An 11,378-nucleotide genomic window follows, 5' to 3' on the forward strand; every position below is an offset into this window, starting at 1 on the left:
ATATTTCTTAATGTTCATCTATGAACATTAATTTTCATTGTTCACCTATAAACATTAATTGTAATTGGAAATTTTTGATGTTTGGTTTTTTATTTTTGGTTGATTCATGCAATTAAATTTTTTTTAATGATTGATGCTTGAATTGTTTATTCCTATTTTGTTGGGATTTAATTCAAATAAATTCTACAATTTAAGACATCATTAATAAACTATAATTTCTTTTTTTTATAAATAAACTTATTATTTTACCATCATACCCTTTTGGTATTAAACTGATCAAATGGTCTAGAAAGTGGTTCTATTGTTCTATGAATTAATTTCGTTCTATTTGACATGTATCACAATATTGTCCGCTTTGGGCCACTCGACACGAGGACTTCCCAGGGGGTCACCCATCCCGGTACTACTCTCGCCCGAGCACGCTTAACTGCAGAGTTCTTATGGGATCTGCTGCCCTCACGGCTTTAAAACGCGTTGTGTTAGGGAAGGTATCCACACCCCTTATGAGGAATGTTTCGTTCTCCTTCCCAACCGATGTAGGATCAGGTGTACCCCACCTTCACCCCCCATTATAGGGTTCGACTTCCCTGTCGAACACATCGACCCGTGCCCCAGATCCGGTACCATTAGTAACATCCCCCTCTGGCATGTATCACAATATTGTGATATGTGCCAGAGGAGGTTGTTACAAATGGTATCAAAGCAAGGGCACGGGTCAATGTGTTCGACGGGGATGTCGAACCCTATATTGGGGGGGTGAAGGTGGGTTGCACCTGATCCCACATTGGCTTGGAAGGAGAACGAAACATCTCCTTATAAGGGGTGCGGATACCTTCCTTGTCACAACGCATTTTAAAGTTGGAAGGGCAGCAGATCCCATAAGAACTCTGCGCTTAAGCGTGCTCGGGCGAGAGTAGTACTGGGATGGGTGACCTCCTGGGAAGTCCTCGTGTCGAGTGGCCCAAAGCGGACAATATTGTGATACGTGCCAGATGGGGTTGTTACAAAAGGTGGGTTACACCTGATCCCACATCAGCTTGGAAGGAGAACGAAACATCTCCTTATACGGGGTGTAGATACCTTCCTTGTCACAACGCGTTTTAAAGCCGTGAGGGTAGCAGATCTCATAAGAACTGTGCAGTTAAGCGTGCTCGGGCGAGAGTAGTACCGGGATGGGTGACCCCCAGGAAAGTCCTTGTGCCGAGTGGCCCAAAGTGGACAATATTGTGATACGTGCAATATGGGGTTGTTACACACCACCATCACCCACCCACCCGTCACCACCACCCACCTCCACCACCCATCACTACCACCCGTCACCACCACCCCACCCATCACCCGTAAAAACCACCATACACCCCCACCACCTGTCACCTCCACCCCACCACCAACCACCACCACCACTCACCCACCCACCCGTCTACACCACCCATCACCACAACTTGGTACCACCACTCGCCACGACCACTACCTACCAACCCACATGTCACCCCTACCGCCACCACCAGCTACCACCTACCACCACCAAACATCACCACATATGATTTATATTGTAACAGCCCATAAACAGTGATAAAATTCTTCATTGAAAGACTATCAATTTTATTTATTAATTGTTTCAAAAACCATCACCAAATATAATATCCAAAATATTAGAGTACAATTATTTAAAATGCGAAAATCATGAGGGGAGGATGTTGTGCCATCACGCCGGGCCCTTCCCTTTCGAATCGGAAGTACCTGAAATCATAAACATAAACTGTAAGCACAAGCTTAGTGAGTTCCCCAATGTACCACATACCAATCATACAACTAGGCTTAACCCTAGGGTATAATCCAACCCAATATACATATATGGGCCTAGACCTAGGGCCTCACCTTGGGGTGTATTTTAACCCGATCAACACATATGGGCGGAATCTTCATTGTTGTTGATGGATGTGTATAATCACGCATTCACCTTCCCATGATGACCGATGATACCTGAAACAATAAACAACTGGGTAAGCACAAAGTTTAGTGAGTTTCCCCTAAAATACCCCATACAATAAATCATATAAGCATGCATATGGCCCACAATCATCGGATTGGAATGCCCAGGCCCAATCAGTCCGCGGACAGGAATGTGAATATGCAACGGGTCCAATCAACCATCGGGCTGGAATACCCTCGGGTCCACAACCTCCCAGTTAGATTACCCCTGGCCCACAACCTTTCGTTTCGCTTGCCCAATACATAACTAGTCCACAACCTCCTGGTTGGATTACCCCTGGCCCACAACCTTTCGGTTGGAATGCCCTGGCCCGCAACCTTTCGGTTAGAATGCCCCGTTCTGTTGACTGACATCACAAAGTAGGACAATATCTACCCACCATAGCATGTCGACATATACGTAACAAAGAACATATAACCAACAACAAATAATCATATAACCAGTCAGCAGGTAAACAGGCAGATCTATAGATCACTACTGCACAGCAAAATCCTATATACCAGGATACAAATCTAAACTGTTCACTATAGCATGGAAACATACTACATACCAACAATCCAAGGAATGCATAACCGTATATACCCAGAGGTGAAATAGACACCCGGAAAGGTGATCCTACTCTAAAACCACAGCCAAACAAGGAACATGTAAAAGAGCCTAGATCAAGTGTCCTCAGTCTATCCTACGTAACTATATACAGTCCATAAGACATCCCTCTACTAACAGATACCCAAAACTAGTAGGCCGACATTGGTGCCTTCGACCCACAGTACAATGAGGCGAAACTCACGTGAATCGAAGAACTTTGAACACTACGATACAATACCTTTTCCAGTACTACTTGTTCCTATGAATCCACTCACACCGAAACCAGATAGAATCTCAATCAATGGCCCAAAATTCTCAAGTTTGACTCAGAGTCAAACTTGGTCAAAAGTTAACGGTTAACGAAATTCAACAGACATGCCCTCACGACGTGACATCTATGGCTCACGTCATGAGCCACTACAGGACAAAATAGTCGGGCCTTACAATCCTCACGACGTGACATCTGTACGCCATTTTGATCCAAAACCCTCTTAATACGTTAAGCCATCAGTCCATCTTTTCCAGTAGCTTCCTAACACTCCTAGGATCATAAAAATCGATGCTTTAAGGCCTTGTATGTCCAATACAAGACTTGATCTCAAACTAGATCATTCATGAAGATAAATGAGGTAGTTTCTCAAATATGAATTCAAACATCCTCCGAAACTTAGATCCATAACATATAAGCACCAAGGGACCCTAAGGACCCATAAAGTTTCCAACCTTATGGAGTCCCAACAATCTAACTCTTAAACCATGTCTACACATGCATAAAACCTTAGATCTAGTAACAAAGAAAAATAAAGCTTGGATCTTGATTACTCGTATTGGTCCAGAAGTGTAGCTAGAGGTTGTAAATGAAACTTCCAAGCTGAAACTATGCTTCCATGATGATCTCTTCCTCTTAAAGCCACCAAAACTCTACCAAAAGTTCAAGAATCGCATTAAGAGGCTAGGGTTAGGGATTTACTGAGTTTAGGGACAAAGGAGACTATTTTGGAACCCTAGAATGAAGTTTATGGGGGTATAAATACGAAGGAACCCCTAAAATATCGTGGGCTTGGGCTACAACAAATCTCACGTCATGAGCACTAATTTGTCACGTCGTGTGCTCAACATGATTCTACATCTTCATTTAATTACTCCTCACATCGTGACCTTTCTATGGTTCACGTCGTGAGCCTTGTTTTTACCCAGAAACCATTCCTTTGACTCATTGGAGCCCTAAATCTATCCAATCTGAAAACAGGATGTTACAAGATGATGAAGAAGAGGGCGCGTATCAAATATGGTCTTCTGGTTCGGATGATGATGAGATGCGCCATCTGACTCATGGGGCCATGTATGTGAAATTAGAAGAGGACGAAGAAGAGAAAGAAGTTTCAGGTAATGAAGATGAGATTACTAGCTGGTGTTTTATGTCCACTGACTCGACTAAATCACTGATGACTTTTAAGGTACGTGATCTTCTTAACTCATTTAAAATTCCTTCATCTTCTTATAATGATGTTTTGTCTGAGTTTGATAATACGTGTGCTTATCTTAATGACATGTTAATCTCCATTAGAAGTGAAGCAGAAAAGTCCAAGTCCCTTTACTATGAAGCTAAAAATAAATTACAAGAAAAGAAGGGTGTAATAGAATCTCTAGACTTAAGGATCACTAATCTGTTGATTGATAGAGATACTATTCGTATGGACAACATTATGCTTGTAAAACAACACAACATCTATTGTAATTCTGTTAGAAGGTTGTATGCGAAAATAACTAAACTTCATCATTCTGCTAAGAGTTGTAGTGAACAGCATTGAAAGCTACTTCCTTTTCTTGCTTTTAAAAGAGAACAAATAGAATAAACCATATATGACTGTGAAAGCGAGATAACAGAATATGATAAAATTCCAAATGATTCATATGCCTATGATATTGTAAATATTAATGAACATTTGAATGATGATGATCTTGTGAGAATTGTGAATTAAACCTTAACCAAAAATGAACAAGTCAAGATTTTAAACATGAATGAGAAGTCGAAACTTGGTTCTCAATAAATTTTGCTAATATCGAAGATAATTCTGACAATATCAATGAAATTGAGGCCGAGGAATGTGTTGATTGTTGTAACATCTCGTTTAAAAAAATATAATAATAATAAGTAAATAAATAAATAAATAATAAACCCTAAAAGCTCAAGATATATTTTTATATGTTTATGTTAACCCTAAATCCGTAATAATTTATTACAGTATTAGCGCAATGAGTTAAATGTTATAAACTCTGGAAATCGGGGGTTAAAGTGTAACTTCCGGACTACTTACGAATATATTTGTGGAAGATGGGGGGCTGTTTGGTAACTTTTGGACTTAACTTGAAAGGATTTTTGGAAGCAGGGGATTATAGAGTAAATTATGGATTTAATTTGAAAAAGAATTGAGAGGGAAGGACTGAAAGTCTAAAAATCGGAATTAAGTTGAAGAGTTGGAGGCGGGCTAAAACTCGTCACGTCCTTATTGCCACTTATTCAAACCCAAACCCTAACCCTAAATTTCTTGTCCAGCCACCACTCTTATCCATCCAACCTCCAGCCGCCGCCACCTCCTTCCCGCTGCCTTACACCGCCGAGCACCACCGCCGCTGCTCCCGCTGTCGGTGAAGATGAGAACCACGAGCTGACGCCATTGCATTATGGATGCCGGAAGAATGAAGCTCGTGGCTGTCGTTTCTGCTATTCTTGGTTAGGGATCGCGTAATCTTTTCCCTTATCCGTTTCTTTTCTATTGCTACACCGCCACCGCTCCATGCGGCTGTCCTGTTTTGCTTTCGCTCTCCGAACACCGTCTGCCACCATGAGGGTGGCTATTTTGCATGTGTGTGTGTGCGTGTTTCAGTGTATGTCGTGGTGTGGAGGTTGTTTGGCCGTATGTACCAAAGAGAAACCCACCATGGCAGCCGACCATGGTGGCTGCCACCGTTCTGCCGCCACTAGCCACCACCTTGGGTGGTTGTGTGCATATGTGTTTGTTGGATTGATGTTTTTGTGTGAACCGGAATGCTTTGGATAGTATTTTGTCTTAAAAATTTTATAACTCCCGCCATTAAAAGTGGTGGATTCCGCCTCTCGCCGCCACGGACCGCCGCCGTCCACCACTGCCCGAGGTGGCAGTAGGTGGTGCCCAACTTATTAAACATTAAATGTCCTAAGCATCTAACCTTAGACAGAATGGCACGTGTTGGGTTGGAAACCCTAATTAGGGTTTAGAAAACCCTAATGTCAAGAAAAATCTAGTTTTGGAGTTTTATTGGGACCCGTATTGAATTGTTAATCAAACTTTAAATTATACTCAATAATGCCCTACGATTAAGTTAATGCAATATTGGACTTAATGAATTAAGTCCTTAAGGGGTTTAGTGTGGATCACTAACCCTAGTTATCATTTTATGTGGAAACCCTAGAATGGGGAAGCCCAACTTTGGACAATGATCGGGGCGCGTATTGGGCTATTGCTTGGATCATTATTATACCCAAAAATGACTAAGTCAAACCTTAATCAGTCCTACCCTTAGGTGATTAAGTCCTTAATGGGTTAAGTGTCCTTACTTAACCCTAATCGTCATTTTATGTGGAACCCTAATCGTTATAAATGTTATAAACTCTAGGATCGAGGGTTAAAGTGTAACTTCTGGAGTAGTTATGAATAGATTTGTGGAAGATGGAGGGTGTTTGGTAACTTTTGGACTTAAATTGTAAGAATTTTTAGAAGCAGTGGGCTATTGAGTAAATTATGGATTTAATTTGAAAAAGAATTGAGAGGGAGGGACTGAAAGTCTAAAAATAGGAATTATGTTGAAGAGTTGGAGGCGAGCTAAAACCCATCACGCCCTCCTTTCCTCTCATTCAAACCCAAACCCTACCTCTAAATCTCTTCTCCAGCCGCCACTCTTATCCCTCCAACCTCCAGCCGCCGCCACCTCCTTGTCGCTGCCTTGCACCACCGAGCACCACCGTCGCTGCTCATGCTGCCGACGAAGACGAGATCCGCGAGCTGACGCTGTTGTATTGGGGAGGCCGGAAGAATGAAGCTCGTGGCTGTCGTTTCTGTTGTTCTCGGTTAGGGGCCGTGTAATCCTTTCCCTTATCCGTTTCTTTTATGTTGCTACGCTGCTACCGCCACCGCTCCATGCGGCTGTCCCGTTTTGCTTTCGCTCTCCGACCACCTCCTGCCACCACGAGGGTGGCTATTTTGCATGTGTGTGTGCATGTTTCAATGTATATCATGGTGTGGAGGTTGTTTGGCCGGATGCACCAAAGAGAAACCCACCATGATAGTCGACCATGGTGGCTGCCACCGTTTTGACGCCACTAGCCACCACCTTGGGTGGCTATGTCCATATGTGTTTGTTGGATCGATGTTTTCGTGTGAACCGGAATGCTTTGGATAGTATTTTGGCTTAAAAAATTTATAACTCCCGCCATTAAAAGTGGTGGATGCCGCCTCTCGCCGCCATGGACCGTCGCCGACCACCACTGCCCGAGGTGGTAGTGGGTGGTGCCCAACTTATTAAACATTAAATTTCCTAAGCATCTAACCTTAGAGAGAGTGGCACATGTTGGGTTGGAAACCCTAATTAGGGTTTAGAAAACCCTAATGTCAAGAAAACCCTAGTTTTGGAGTTTTGTCGGGCCCGGGTTGAACTATTAATTAAACTTTAAATTATACTAAATAGTACCCTACGATTAACTTAATGCAATATTAGACTTAATGAATTAAGTCCTTAAGCGGTTTAATGTGGAACACTAACCCTAGTTATCATTTTATGTGGAAACCTAGGATCGGGAAGCCCTACTTTGGACAATGATCGGGGCAGGTATTGGGCTATTGCTTGGATCATTATTATACCCGAGAATGTCTAAGTCAAACCTTAATCAGTCCTGCCCTTAGGTGATTAAGTCCTTAATGGGTTAAGTGTCCTTACTTAACCCTTTATGTGGAACCCTAATCGTCATTTCATGTGAGGTAGTCACTGTTGCAAGTGACTATAGCCTGTGATCGGGTATTGACTCAAGTATCTTCCTGTAGGTGATTGGAAGTGAGTTGAAGCCGGTAGAGTTCTTCATTACTACGGTGGTTACCTACGCGCATATCGAGGTGAGTTTCACCTGATTGTACCATGGGTCGAAGGAACCAATGTCGGCCCACTAGTTTTGATTATCTGTTAGTAGAGATATGCATTAGGGACTGAGGACTCTTGATCTAGGCCCTTTCACATGTTCCTTGTTTGGTTGTGGTTTTAGTGTTGGATCACCTGTCCGGGTGTCTATCTCACATCTGACTATATACGGTCATGGTTGGATTGTTGATATTTAGTATGCTGCTATGTTGTAGTGATCTGTTAGATCTGTGTGTTGGTATCGAGTATGATGTTATGCTATAGTGATATGTAGTGATCTGATAGATCTGTATTCTGGTATCGGGTATGCTGCTATACTGTAGTTATATGTTAGATCTGTGTTCTGGTATCGAGTATGCTGTTATGTTGTAGTGATCTGTAGTGATTTGATAGATTTGTATTCTGGTATCGGGTATCTTGCTATGCTGTAGTGATCTGTTAGATTTGTATTCTGGTATCGAGTATGTTGCTTTGCTGTAATAATCTGTAGAACTATATGTTATCTATTCTTGCTAGTTATCATCTATGGAGTGCCCTTAGGTACTGTCTGTGGTCATGTAGGATAGCCTGAGAACTCTTGATCTAGGCTTTCTTGCCTGTTCCTTGTTTGGTTGTGGCTCTAGAGTAGGATCATCTGTTCGGGTGGCTATCTCACCTCTGGTTACTTATGGTTACGTATTCTGTGGAGGTTAGCTGGTAGCGAGATTATATGTTGTGAGAGGACTAGTAGGAGGTAGTGAGTTGTATGATTGTTTTTTGCTTGTATTATGTGCCTACTTGATCCTGATTGTTTACATGTTGACATGTTGTGTTTGGTTTGGGTTGAGGCGGTCATGTCTTGTGTTGTAGGCCAAGATACCCGGTGCGGGCCGACTGTTAGCCGAAGGCACGGAGGCTCGGGAAGAGTAGTTGGGTTAAGGCAATAGGCCAACAAACCCTAGGTATTCCAGCCTGATGGTTGATTGGACCCGTTGGATGTTGGCATTCCAGTCCGAGGATTGATTGGGCCTGGGCATTCCAACCGGGAGGCTGTGGGCCGTTATGTATGCTTGTATGATGGTCATATGGGGTATTTTGGGGGAAACTGACTAAGTTTTATGCTTATCCAGTTGTTTATTGTCTCAAGTATCATCGGTGGCTATGGGAAGGCGAAGGCGGGACTGTATACACTCATCAACAACATTGAGGATTTTCGCGTTTTCTATGATACTCTGATTTTAATAAATGTAATTTGGAATAAACGGTTTTTCTTAATAATGGATTTATAAATTGGGAACTTTCGCCTTAATAAAAATGAAAAATTTTGGTTATGAAAAATGGGAAGTTACAGTTGCTCACGATTTTCTGTCATTAATGTCAATTCTATGGCTAAAGGCAAAGAATGTAATGATTCAGTGTCAAAAGTAAACAATGATCAATCTTTGACTTCCAAAATCTGTTATTCTTATGATACGGTGGTTGAGGACTATGTGAGTGATGATGATGATAATGAGAAACCAATTCCAAGAGTTATGGTAGAACAAGTCTTCGAAGAATCAAAGGAGTACACGAAAGTATTGAAAGACAAAGGAAAACATTATCTTGAATGAAATACAGTGATTTATCCTAGGCTCAAGGATACATATAATGTTGTGTTTCCAAATCAAGTCTTTGTTACCCAAGGAAATGTTGATAAAGTAAAACCTAAATTGAAAATGTTGGTATAAGAACACAATGAGGATGTGACGAAAGAAGGATTTTATTCAAATCAAAACACAGTCGAAACTGGTTTGAACAAAATCTCAAAAATTTTCAACAACAAAATAAACCAAAGCATGTTTGGGCTGTGAAAACAAAAAAATATGTTGCTAATAATAAAAATAAAGAAAAATGTGCTGATTCTTCACCTATTGATTCAAAACATCAAAAGGTGAAAACACAAACTTTCAAAGAAAGAGTAGAAAAATTGGTAGGTGATGAAGGAATTTCAAAATCAAAAGCACAAAATAAAGACTATTGGAAAACTGAAAAAACTTTGCAGAAACAAAAGGTTTTTAACAAAAATCTTCTGAATCAGCCAAGACGTTTTCACAAAATGCAAAGAATTTTCAAAATAAACAATTTCAAAAACAAAATGATTTTCAAAGGAGTCGAAACTATGTCCAAAATCACTCTCGACCGAATGGTTTCCACAACAATGTTCAAAATCATGAGCAAAAGAGTTTTGGTCGAAGTAATGGACAAGGGAAGTTTGTTCAAAATCGTGATCAAAAGAGTTTTGGTCAAAGTAATGAACAAAGGAAGGTTGTTCAAAATTGTGAACAAATGTGTTTTGGTCAAAGTCATGCACAAAGAAGGTTTGATCAAAATCAAATTTTTTTTCAACAAAATGGTGTTGATTATGAAAATCGATATCAAAATCGTTTTAAAAATCTTCCACAAAGATCCTTTCCCAAAAGACAATTTGTGAAATTGTAGGTTAAAGGAAGGAAGGATGAGTATTTTAAACATAAAAACCCACACTTTCCAAATCCTGATTCAACATAAAAGATGAAAGGATCATTTACAAAAGGTCGAAATGATGTCAAAAACATCAACAATTGGATCGAAGGAACATGAAAACAATATCAATCTTGGAAGTATTCTCAAGAGAAAATACATAGTGATTACGAGAAGTACTTGAATGATTCGATGAGTGGAAGTACTTCATCTTAAGAGTATACACCAACGGTGCAAAAGTGGAATGAAATTCCAAAGAAGAAACTTGATGTATCTCAGAAAAAGATTGAGAAAGTAAAAATCAATGTTGAACCTTCCCCAATGCATGATTATATTTCGATTCCTAAAGCCAATGAAATTGACTTAATTGACTGCTTCAACTTGAAATTTCGTTATTGGGTCTTAGGTTCTTCATTGCATAATGTGTTTCAAACTAATGTCCAAGGACCCAAAAGGTCTTGGGGACCTAATTTTTTCTAACTGATCGCAGGTACTATGTGACGAGCAATATGATGAAAATTGGTACATCGATAGTGGATGCTTGCGTCACATGAGTGGGAGGAAAGAAAATTTGAGAGATTTTCAAACGTTAGAAAATGATGGAGTTTTCAAGTTTGGAAACAACCAAAAATGTAAAGTCAAAGGTTATGTGAAAGTGACGAGTGGGAAATTCACCATGAATCGAGTTGCTTATGTAGAAGGTTTAAAGCACAATTTGATTCGTGTTTCGCAACTAGTTGTTGGAACAGGTAATCAACTTCTCTTTAATGAGAAATGAAAGTATTATCTCCAACAAGGAAATGAAGGAGATTCTGCTAAATTTGAAATGAAATGGAGACATGTTCACTCTTGACATGAAGTCGATTATGGGCATTCCCTCAGTATGTTTACTGTCGAAAGCATCTTCGGACCTCATCTGGTTACGACATAGACGTCTTTCTCATCTAAACTTCAAAAATATAAACAAACTGGTTCTTAATGATCTTGTTCGTGGTTTACCTGTTTCGAAATTTGACAATGAATCGTTATGTGCAGCTTGTGAACAAGGAAAACAACATCGTCAGGATCATCCGATCATAATCGATTCAAAAATCATTGAACATTTGAAACTTCTTCACGTTGACCTGTGTGGACCTTCGACTGTTGACTC

The 11,378-nt window shown here is 40.5% G+C and overlaps 1 pseudogene; it reads right to left on the reverse strand.

Moving 5' to 3' along the window:
* Positions 1-359: 359 nt before the first annotated feature.
* Positions 360-477, reverse strand: LOC145110577 (5S ribosomal RNA; annotated as a pseudogene).
* Between the last annotated feature and the right edge of the window lie 10,901 nt (positions 478-11,378).

The sequence above is a fragment of the Lactuca virosa genome, chromosome 4, assembly GCF_052849685.1.
Source record: "Lactuca virosa cultivar CGN04683 chromosome 4, Lactuca_virosa_CGN04683_v6, whole genome shotgun sequence".
Lineage (NCBI taxonomy): Eukaryota > Viridiplantae > Streptophyta > Magnoliopsida > Asterales > Asteraceae > Lactuca > Lactuca virosa.